This window comes from Myotis yumanensis, unplaced genomic scaffold, assembly GCF_028538775.1.
Source record: "Myotis yumanensis isolate MYYU_CA2020_CCGP unplaced genomic scaffold, mMyoYum1.0.hap1 SCAF_15, whole genome shotgun sequence".
NCBI lineage: Eukaryota > Metazoa > Chordata > Mammalia > Chiroptera > Vespertilionidae > Myotis > Myotis yumanensis.
In genome coordinates, this window is record NW_027223766.1 from 12,213,426 (window position 1) to 12,225,933 (window position 12,508).

General features: G+C 38.2%; 1 pseudogene; it reads right to left on the reverse strand.

Annotated features, from left to right (window-relative positions):
* Positions 1 to 1,755: 1,755 nt before the first annotated feature.
* Positions 1,756 to 9,203, reverse strand: LOC138993477 (tigger transposable element-derived protein 1-like; annotated as a pseudogene).
* Between the last annotated feature and the right edge of the window lie 3,305 nt (positions 9,204 to 12,508).

Consider the following 12,508-nt stretch of genomic DNA (forward strand, 5'->3'; position numbering starts at 1 on the left):
AACTTTTAAAATTAGTTTTAAGGAGAATTTTCAGACATTGAAATTGAGAGGTTAGTGGTTGTTAAGTTTAAAAGGACTTTGAGCAATCAGGCCACATACAGATAATTATAGATACGAGAATGTGTCAGGAAATTTCTTTTTTTGAAGAATCTGCTTGTACCAATAGACTGACTTCAAGACTACTTTAGTCAGCTTGGGCACCCACACAGAAAATACCTCTTATCAACTCCACAGGAAGTGGATTTTCTGTGAAGTTTGCCATTTCCAAATGCCGAAGAGATTTATGCCTCTCGGTTCTCCTAAGAGTCTACTCTAATTCATTATATGCTGGTTAAAAAGGGGTAAATTATTTCGAGTTTACCTATGCCTTGGACTTGAGCCTGAGTTGATCCCAAGCCAGAGGCGCTCACAGCTGCATGCTTTATTTACAATCCCTTTGTCAGACTTACAACTGCCCCAGGCTATAACATAGTGTACCTAATGTTCAAACTGCCAGGTAATCTTATGTCAAACATACTTCTTTGATTTAAAGTGATCAATAGATTCTTGTAAAGAGGTAATTTCTCTGATGTTTCCACCTTGCCTTTTTTACAGGTGATTCACACAAAAGCCTGCTTATATGATGTACGAACAATAAACAGAAAGCTATAATCATGTTTTTTCAGATGTTTCCGGTGCACAACGATTTGGGATCGATACACTGTGTAATACAATTATCTGCAATGATCTGGTTGTATTGAAAAAGAATTTGCAGGAGACCTCTGGGGGTTTTTGTCCAGAGACACGTATCCACCAACGTTGTGAACGGTGGGAGGAAAAATTAAGGGGTTGGCAAAGGCTGTCTATTAGGGACCCAGTGACACCACTAATGTTTTAGTTCACAAAAGTATTATCACACCACAAAGTCTAGCCGAACAATAGCTCAAAGGGAATAGTAATAATAATAATGGCCGAGGCTCATAGTGTTTATTTATATGGGAAAGAAAACCTTAACAAACGTGGACTTTGCAGAGATTCAGTGTCACCTGAATATCAGGTAGCACAGATTATAAGCAATATTGATTATTTATGGACTCAGTGAAATAAATTATCTTGCTCCTATCATAGCTAAATTAGGTAAATGCTAGTGTCTGTGAAATACTTTGATGTGTCTTCAACTGCTTTTTTAGCTGGAATGGTCAAATTCTAGAGTGATGATCAATTTGAACTCTTTAAGAGCGCACTGCACCATAAGCCCTTTTCCCCAAGCTTTTTCTTTTTCTTTTCTTTTTTTTCCCCAAATGAAGATTTGCAACATCAGGGAAAGAGCTAAGGTGGTACCGCCTGTATCCAAAAGACATTCTACATTTTCCGTGGAGATTTCTGTGCGTGGCAACAACTCAGATCTGTTTGTGTGGCTCTCCTAAGACACCGACTCCTCACAGCATCTACCTCGCAGCCTGGAAAGAGCCACGCTTCCTCTTTTGAGCCTCTCCTCACAGCTCCCTCACGTGAAACTCCCATCTGTCAGGCACGGCCTGATTCCCATGCTGGTGAATAGCACACTTTGGGGTGAGCTGGTCCCTAGCACAGAGGCGCTCACTGCGGAGTCTGCAGGTGTCCCCCTGAGGACTGGGCCTGCTCTCCCCCTTCCATCCTCCCTGCACATCCCGGACACTTGCTCTCTGTCTCTTGACCTCACTGTCAAGCCCCCTCACCGCACCCACTGTGGCTCTGCTGGCTGCATGTGCCTGCAGGGGGCCAGCCTCTGCCTCCTTAGAAAGCCCCAGCCTTGGCGGCAGCCTGGAAGGCAAGCAGCATTCCACCAGTGCCTTTCATGATGCACTTTTTAGAGTGCGTCCTGCTATTTTGGGCTGGAGGATCCTGGAGATTATACAGCCCCTCATTAGCAACTGGGTCAAGTATCCACATCTTTTCTGGGATCAAAACCTTAAAGGGACTTTCTTTCAAAAAAAAAAAAAAAAGAAGAAGAAGAAGAAGAAGTCAGTTGGAAGGAAGACTCCCCATTAGCCTAAATGCAGCGTTAATCAATAGATGAAAGTTCAAAGGCTAAAGAAAACATTTCCCATGATTCCTGGGGAATTAAAAAGGAGACGCATAGGCTCCAAATGAATTCTTTCTCTTTAAAATGTAAAGGGGAATTTAATGAATACAAAAAGTGCATTTAATCTCTTTGAGGTACCACCTGTAGAACGCTTTCATTCGGCTCCAAAGCAAACTGGCCTAATGTGACATACAGGGAAATCCCTCCCCGTAAAGGTAATTATGATCTCCTGGTGACGTCCCCACGCCACCTCAGCTAATTAGCTTCAGGGGAACACCATGTTTGTCACTTTCTTCTTCAGTCTTATTATCTTTCTAACACACCTTGTCTCCGCTTTAAATCTGCGTGAGGAAAGACACGAAATAGAATGGGAGACTAAGTTAATAAATGAATGTGCTTCTTCAAAAGAAAACTCACTAAGCATTCCTGGTGCTATGTTCATATCCATCAGTATGGTAGGTATTCCTGCCTTGGGTGGTTCATTTTTGTTGCAATTTTTTTTGTTTGTTTGTTTGTTTTTTGGCTCCTTGCCACACCTTGACTCTCTATCATGCTCCATCATGCTTCTTTTAATCTGAATATTTAGTGTTCTTTCATGTCTTAATTACAGCAAATTGCGGCACAGTTGGCACCATTTCTTGAAATTAATCCCAGAGTACTTTGTTTCTGTCAAGCAGTGAAAGCCTCGGAGAATAATAGTAAATGTTATTGCAGATCTAAATTTAAATGACTGTCTATGTATTTAACTTAAGCCTTTAATTACTCGTGCCGCACTGTTTTGGGTTCAAATGTTAAACATTACTCATTGAGAACGTGGAATGACTGTAGGCAGCTTAAAACCTGAAGGTATGTTTGGCTCTAATTTGAACAAAACAGTTATTTATATTAAAGTATTTTCTCAGGTGTGGAAAACCCAGGAAATGCCATGTAATATCTTCTTATGGTCATATATTTCAGTATTTCATTACTTCCATCATTATTAATAAAAGGCATGGATTTAGGTCCATTCGATTCTAAATGGCTTTTCCCTTATGAACTGTTAAATTCAAAACCAGACTCAAGAATGTCTTGATATCACTATTGCCAATAGCCTTTAAATAATTCAAGACAATGAAACACTTCAAAGTTCTTAAAAACATTAGTTACATGGTTTTGTTTGTTTGTTTGTTTGTTTGTTTATGGAAAACCTAAAATTTTTAGAATTCTCAGCAGCCAGTTCTTTCATTTCCTCATTCTGAGTGGCCTCTATTAATATAAAAATTTTAAAAAGAAAAGCAGTACTTTATAAAATCTTCTAAGCTTAAAAAGCCTAAGGTAGTAGAATTCACTATTTGTGCTTTATGAACATATATTTAAGGAATCAGAAATTGGAACATTTAGGATGTTCCACACATATGTTTAGATCAGATTTCAAAATAATTGACTTTTTGGTTCATTTGTAAACAGAAACATATTTTAATGAATAGTAAAAATTGCGTACCTTGTAAAGTGAATATACCCTTCAGTGAACCACATAGTAGGTCCCACACTGTGCCTCACCATGGTCCACTCAGAACTCCCGCCCGATATGCACTCCATGGACACAGGGACTCTGCCCTATTTATGCATCTGTGTGTCGCCTGCTTGTAGCACAGGGGCCTATACTTAGCTCTCTATGCAGCAAGCGCTTGTGAATTGAATGGGAGAGGTGGTGTTAATTTCACCTGTCAGAGGTGTCATTTTCCAGGAAAAAAATGTGTCGTTTGCTTTTGCTTCTGAAACACAAAGTGAATACGGAAGGATTTACACATACAGTGTCGGCAGATTTACCTCCAACCATCTCCCAAGTTAATAAATATTACGATTTTCTTTAGTTTTTAATCTCTATATAAATGAAACTTGATGGCATTTCTATCACCAACACTTACGGTATATATTGAATTTAAATACAAACGACAAGAAAAAGAGAAATTCACAAAATTTAAGGTAAAATAGGTATTTCTCAATAATTCAGAGAAGAAATGAACAAAGTAATGGGTTTCGAGTTCCTCTCCTTTTCAATAGCAATGTGATTTTTGAACAGATATCTGCTTCCCCATTCCCCCAATCTCAAGGGTGTAGCTGATCTCTCTAACTACAAAGTTTCCTGGCAGCTGTAAAGTCGCTTTCAAGCTGTGTCATCTGCTGTTCTAGCTGAGCAAGTCTCGTTTTGTGTTTCTGTTAGGTAGCTATTACATCTGAATGCAAGGACTGCAAGCAAGGTCTTTGCTGGCATTTCTATCACCGGAACAGCTTTCTCCCCCACATATTGGTCAAGTATATTAGCTGTTTCTGCTTTTTCTTCCTCTGTGATCAACTCAGATTCTTAAACTTCCATCGATGTTTGCATTGCATTTGAGATCCTGGCTATAACAAGCAATTAATGTGCATGATGCCAGCTCTATTCTGTTCATTATATTCTCTAAACATTATTAAAGACCTACTTAGGAAAACAAACAAGTGCATCTCTTCGGTAGTACAGCTAGTGTAAATGCAGAAACTGAGGCATATCAAAGTGAGACCAATGATCCCAGCCCTGGGTAGTGTCACATAGGCTGTTTAGACATCCTAGGGAATCAAGGAGCTTTCATATTTTTGCAAGAAGTCTAAAAGCAGGGTTTCCACACACTTGTTTTATATAATGAAGATGTTTCTCTTAAGAATTGTTCCAATATGCTTGGTCAATTTGATTTCTTATTTTCTCAGTTAATTACCAGATACTTAATTAAGTTGAAACTTTTATTGCATTTTGCAAAAGCATTTCATACATATTTTCTCATTTCCCATCCCTATTGTAAAGTATTTTCACTCCATATAAAAGAATAAAATTGCCCTAGCCGGTTTGGCTCAGTGGATAGAGCGTCGGCCTACGAACTGAAAGGTCCCGGGTTCGATTCTGGTCAAGGGCACGTGCCTGGGTTGTGGGCTCGACCCCCAGTGAGGGACTTGCAGGAGACAGCCTATCCATGATTCTCTCTCATCATGGATGTTTCTGTCTCTCTCTCCCTCTTCCTTCCTCTCTGAAATCAATAAAAATAAAAAAGAATAAAATTTCAAATCCTTTGCCCTTCCTCCTATATCATGCTATTCTTTTTCTTGAGAGATTTGGGGTTTTATAGTATACATTAATTGGTCAATAAATTGATTTTTAAATGAAAAAATTGTGTCCATAATAGAATAATTATAATACACCTAGTGATAGTGATAATATTTTTCTCAAATTGAGTCACAAATCAGTACATTGCCTCTAAATAAAGTCATCTCTAAAAGTCATCCACTCATTTTGTGTGATAATCGCAATACTTGCTTAGCAATGGAAAATAAATATCCCTCTGATTTTTCCACCCAATGAGGCTGCATTTTACCATTTGCATCGGCAGAAGGCAATTGTGCATAGTGGAGGATTTCCAGAACCAGAAATTCAATCACTATCAAAAACCAGATAACACTGGTAGCTATTAATGTTTAGTTTGACCATGTTGGGATTGGGTGGTAGGACAGGAGATAAGGAGAGATGGAAATGTGCTTAATAACGGAGAATAATTCTAAGAGACCTGAAGAATTGGGGGTACCACACTGTAAGCTGTCAGCCCCGTGTATCCTAAGGTAGAATTAAGGAAGCTAGAATCTATGCAGTTAGCGCAAAGATTATAAGATGGAATCATGGAATGCTGGACTGCAATCACACACACTAAAGGTTATAAGTCAAAATCCAGAGATACTAGAATGTGGACAGTGAATACCAGGTGTTACAAGGTGCAGAGCAAAATGATAGTTTCTCTAAATCTCAGTTTTCAAAGGGCCTTAGCTGGAGCCTGCTACTGCTTAATGTGTCATTAAATCAGAAAATTTGTAATTTGGCCAGTACTGTTACCAGGAGTTAGGATTATTATTGATTGTTGTGATTCAAAAGTTTTCTTCTGTAATTGTTGCTCTATACAATATACTACAATTATTAGGATGTTACTTTATGGAGGCCAAGAACAATATGATTTGTTTTTGATGCACTGTTCTGGCTTGTAGTAGGCACACACAAATGCATGCTGGATTGAACTGATGCCTTCAACAGAAATAATCGTAGTGATAGTGGGATGTTAAACACACACCAAACTCCTGTACAGGCATACATCAGCGATATTGCCACTTAGGTTTCCGACCACAGCAATAAAGCAAATATCATAATAAAGCTAGTCACTCAAATTTTCTGGTTATCCAGTGCATATAAAATTTATGTTTACACTAGAGTGTAGTCTATTAAATGTGCAATAGCATTATGCCTAAAAAATGTATGCACCTTGATTAAAAAATAATCTATCGTTAAAAAAATGCCAGCCATCAGATGAGCCGTCAGTGAGTCTTAATCTTTTTGCTCATGGAGGGTCCTACCTCGATGTTGACAGCTCCTGACTGATCAGGGTGGTGGTTGCTGAAGGTTGGGGTGATGTGGCAGTTTCTTGTAAGACAACAATGAAGTTTCCCTCCTTGATAGCCTATTTTTAATTAAATGTATTGGGGTAACATTGGTTAATAAGATTATATAGGTTTCAAGTGTATGTTTCTGTGATACATGATCTGTCTATTGCACTGTGTGCCCACCACTCAAAGTCAAACAATCTTCTATAACCATATATTTGGCCCTCTTTACCCTTTATTACCACCCCTTCCCTCTGGTAACTACCACAATGTTGTTAGTGTCTATGAGTTTCAGTTTTATGTCCTACATATGAGTGAAATCATATGGTTCTTGGTTTTTTCTGACTTATTTCACTTAGCATAATATTCTCAAGGGCCATCCATATCATCACACATGGCAGTATTTCATCTTTCTTCATGGATGAATAGTATTCCCTAGTATGTATGTACCACAGCTTCTTTATACAGTGTTCTATCGAAGGACACCTTGGTTGTCTTGTCTCCATGTCTTGGCCACTGTGAATAATGCTGCAATGAATATAGGGGTGTATATATCTTTGCAAATAAATGTTTTTGAGTTCCTTGGCTAGATACCCAAGAGAGGGATTCCTGGTGTTATGGTAACTCTATTCTTCATTTTCTTAGGAACCTCCAGACTGTTTTCCGTAGTGACTGTACCAAGTTACATTCCCACCAGCAGTGAATGAGTTTCCTTTTACCCCACACCCTCTCCAACACTTGTTATTACATGTTTTGATAACAGTCATTGTCACCAGTGTGAGGTGGTATCCATTGTAGTTTCATTTGTATTTCCCTAATAGCTAGCGAAGTTGAACACATTTTTATATATTTGTTAGCCATTAGTATGTCTTCGTGGGAGAAGTGTCTGTGTAGGGCCTCTGCCCATCTTTTATTGGATTTTTTGTTTTGGTATTAAATTGTCTGAATTCTTTATATCTTTTGGATTTTTATCCTCCTGTTAGAGCTGTTTGCAAATATCATCTTCCATTCAGTTGGTTGCTTTTTTGTGGTTTCTTTTTGCTGTGCAGAAGCTTTCTGGTTGGATATAGTCCCAATGATTTTTTTTTTCCTTTACTTCCCTTGCCTTTGGGGTCAAATTCATAAAATCTTCTCTAAGAACAAGGTCCGTAAGTTTAGTACCTGTGTTTCCTTGTATGTATCTTATTGTTTCAGACATTATATCTAGGTCTTTGATCCATTTTGAATTAATTTTTGTACATGGGCACAAACTAATCTAGTTTAATTCTTTTGCAAAATATCGGACTAAAGATAGACTTTTTCTTTCATGAACAATATCTCTGTGGCCTGTGATGCTGATGATAGCGTTTTACCCACAGAACTCCTTCCAAAATTGGAATCTATCCTTTCAAACTCTGCAGCTACTTTATCAACTAAATTAATCTAATGTTCTAAATCCTTTGCTGTCATTTCAACAATTTTCACAGTGTCTTCACCAAGAATAGATTCCATCTCCAGAAACTACTTTTTTTGCTCATCCATCAGAAGCAACTTCTCATCTGTTAAAGTTTTATCATGAGATTGCTGCAATTCAGTGGCATCTTCAGGCTCTAATTCTAGTTCTTTTGCTGTTTCCACATCAGCAGTCACTTCCTCTACTTAAGTCTTGAACCCCACAGTGTCAACCATGAGGGTTTGAAACAAATACTCAACTACTGTTAATGTTGCTGTTTTAACGTTTGCAAATGAATCGCAAATGTTCCTAATAGCATCTAAGATGGGCGAATCCTTTCCAGAAGGTTTTCAATGAACTTTGCCCAGGTCCATCAGAGAAATCACTATCTATGGCAGTCAAAGCCTTACAGAACGTTCTTAAGTACTAAGACTTGAAAGTCAGAATCACTCTTTGATCCACGGGCGGCAGAATCGTTGTTGTGTTGTGTTAGCAGGCATGAGAACAGCATTAATCTCCTTGTGCAGCTCCATCACAGCTCTTGCATGACCAGGTACATTGCCAATGATTCATTTTTCTAGGCTTTTCCAAGTGGTGAAGGAACATTGGCTTCAACACAAAGTCAGCAGCTGCGTTTACAAAAGAGTCAACCTGTTCTTTGAAGCTTTGAAGCCAGGCATTGACTTGTCCTCTCTCAGCTGTAAAAGTCCTCAATGGCATCTTCTTCAAATGGAAGGCTGTTTTATCTGCATTGGACATCTGATGCTTACTGTAGTCACCTTCATTGATTATCTGAGCTTGATCTTCTGGATACCTTGCTACAGCTCCTCCATCAGCACTTGCTGCTTCACCTTGCACCGTTATGTTAGGGAAAGGACTTCTTTCCTTAAACCTCATGAACCAATCTCTGCCAGCTTCAGACTTCTTCGGCAGCCTCCTCACCTTTCTCAGCCTTCACAGAATTGAAGAGGTAGGGCCTTGGTCATGATTAAGCTTTGGCTTAAGGGAATGTTGTGGCTGGTTTATCCTATCCAGATCACCAAAACGTTCTCTCTATCAGCAATAAGGCTATTTCATGTCTTATCGCGCATGTATTCACTGGAGGAGCACTTTTCATTTCCTTAAAGAACTTTTCTTGTGCTTTCACAGCTTGGCTAACAGTTTGCCGCAAGAGACCTAACTTTAAAATTACTTTGGCTTTCAACATGCCTTCTTCACTAAGCTTAATCATTTCTAGATTTGATTTAAAGTGAAAGACATGTGATTCTTCTTTTCCCTTGAACACTTAGAGGCCATTGTAGGGTTATTAATTGGCCTACTTTCAACAATGTTGTGTCTCAGGGAATAGGGAGGCCAGAGGAGAGGGAGGGAGACTGAGGAACGGCTGGTCAATAGAGCAGTCAGAACACACACCATGTCTATCCACTAAGTTTGCCATTTTATATGGGTGTGGTTTGTTTCACCACAAGATCACAAGAGTAACATCAGAGACCACTGGTCACAGATCACCACAACACATCACGTAATAATGAAAAATTTAAAATATTTGAGAAATACCGAAATGTGTTACAGAGATACAAAGTGAACAAATACTGTTGGGAAAATGGCGCTGATAGACTTTGCCACAAACCTTCAGCTTGTAATTAAGAAGTACGAAGTGGTAGTTACAAAATTGTCACGGGGATGTAAAGTGCACCATAGAGAATATAGTCAATAATATTGCAGTAACTATTTAAGGTGCCCGGCAGGTACGGGAAATATTGAGGGGGAACACTTTATAAAGTCCATGATTGTCTAACCACTATGTTGTACACCTGAAACCAATACAAAATGATATTGAAATTTAAAAAATAAGGAGTATTCAGTAAAAAATACCTTAACTTTGTAAAAGAATAATATTCATAAAAAGACTTTATATTACAAAAATTGATAAATTCACCAATTTGGAATTTCATGCAATAAAAATCAATAAATAACATAGTTTCCAAAATCTGAAAATGAGTAGGTTAAATGAGCAACTGCTATTACAATTATGATCTACAATATTCTCTTTTAAACATACCGTAAATTTTGTGAGAATATATGGCTACTTTAATTCTGAGGCACAAACATGATGATTGAACATATTTTTTACAAAGAACATCTGAGTCCTTTAAAAACAAAATGAAAACCTCATAAATAGGTTTGAGGTTCAAAAGTGATATTCGTCATGTGTTTTCAGAAAACACTCATGCCTGACCGGTTTGGCTCAGTGGATAGGGTGTCGGCCTGCGGACTGAAAGATCCCAGGTTCGATTCTGGTCAAGGGCATGTACCTTGGTTGCGGGCACATCCCCAATATGAGGTGTGCAGGAGGCAGCTGATCAATGTTTCTCTCTCATCGATGTTTCTAACTCTCTATCTCTCTCCCTTCCTCTCTGTAAAAATCAATAAAATATATTTTAAAAAAACAAAACACTCATTGTTATTTATATTCAGGGTTTGTGACTGTATCTTAAGCAGTAATAATTCTCACTAGAAATTCTGTGCCAATTGAATGTTTTTTTTTTCTATTGTAACATAAATTAATCAAAATATAATATATGGTTAAAGCTAACATATGGCCATGTTGAACTGGAACCCAGAACAGGGCTTCCAAGCCATCTCAGTTTCCATGAAAGCTTCAGTAGTCATTAGCTATGTAAAGCTAAACTACTCAACCTCCCTGAGTCTCAGTTTGTTCACCTGTAAAATGAGGACATAATACTTACCTCATACAATGCTGTAAAATAAAAATAAATAATACATTTGGTACATTTTTTACATGGTAGGCATTCAATAAAAAAGCTATTAATATTATTATACTGGGTAATTACTTTTTACCTTAAAATTTATTTAAGTGTAGGAAATGAAAATTATTATAGAACCACCATGTATAAAAATCACTATATTTTAAAATATCATTGTTTTTCCTGGCCGGCATGGCTCAGTGGTTGAGCATCGACCTATCAACCAGGAACTCAGGATTCCATCCTTGATCAGGGCACATGCCCGGGTTGCAGGCTCGATCCCCAGTGTGGGGTGTGCAGAAGGCAGCCAGTCAATGATTCTCTTTCATCATTGATATTTCTATCTCTCGCTCCCTCTCCCTTCCTCTCTGAAATCAATAAAAAAATATATTTTTAAAATATTGCTTTTCTGAATGTTGACTTTCTCCTTATGCTCTTGTATGAAAATCTTTCAAAGATTTTCTGTTCAATCATGTGTTTAACTTTCTTTTATATGTTTTTTATAATAACAAAACAAGTCAAAAACAAGTTTATGAAATTTTTAAAAACCTGCTTTGTTATCTAAACACAAATTATAATTCAATTAAAAAGTACCTTTAACAGAGTGGAAGTGTCATCATTATTTGGTCTTTATTTTCAAATGGAAAATTCTTTGTCTTCAGCTTTCAAAAGTTTGATTTTGACATATTTAATGTGGATTTCTTTGGGTTTATACCTTTTGGGTTTTATTCAGCTTTCTGGAATCTAATGGTTTATGCACTTAACCAAATTTGGGGAATTTTTAGTCATTATTTCTTTGAATAGTTTTTCAGCCCTGTGCTCTTTTTTTCCCTTACCTGGGATGTTAATAACGTGAATATTAAATCTGTTTAAATCATTCTGCAGGTCACCAAAACTGTTAATTATTTTTTCTTTATTGGTCAGATCAGGTAATCTCTATTGTTCTGTCAAGCTCATGGTTTGTTCCTCGTCATAATCAATCTACTAGTAAGCTGACCCAGAGAGATTTTATTTTTTATATCTATATTTTTACAGGTTTTATAGTTTCTTTTTGTTTATCAAAAATGTATACCATTTTTTGGCTGAGGTTTTTAATACTTTTTATTTATTATAAGAGTGTATAATTATTCCTTGAAGCAAATTAATGATTTCTACTTTCAAAGTCTTATCAAATAGTTCCAATATCTGAGCTATATCATTGTGGGCATCTTTTAATTGTCTTTTCAATCAGATTGTGATTGTTCTGCTTGTTAGAATGATCTGTGATTGTGGATTGTATCCAGGACTTCTGGGCTATGTGGTGGGATCCTGGATCCTATTTCATCTTCTTTCCCTGCAGGCAGGCACCCTGATCAGCTGGAGCCGCAGGTCTGGGCAGAGGTGGGTGTTCAGGTTCCCCCTGGGCCCACTGATGCTGCGTCTGCAAAGGCAGAGAGCAGTACTGAGCCTCCTTGCAGCTGCTGGGTGGGGATAGCAACTCATCTCCCTGCTGACTCCACTGAAACTACCAGGGAAGCAGTGCCAACTAGCACTGTCTCCCACCTCCTCACCTCCTCCTACTGCCTCACGGTGACAGGTGACAGTAGGGTGAAGTTCATTTCCATGCTGGCTACCCTGACAGTGGCGGATGAGACAGGGGGCTGCTAAATAGCACTAACTTGCACTGCCTTATTCCACCGTGTTGCTGCCTTTTGGCCCAACTACTAAGGACAACTGCTGGTGGGGGTGAGGTGGGGGTGAAAACTTTGACTCCATGCTCCACCCCTAACACCAGGGTGGGGAGAGGAAAGTTTCTCCATTGGCATTTAGATGGAATAGAGCAGGTGTTGACAG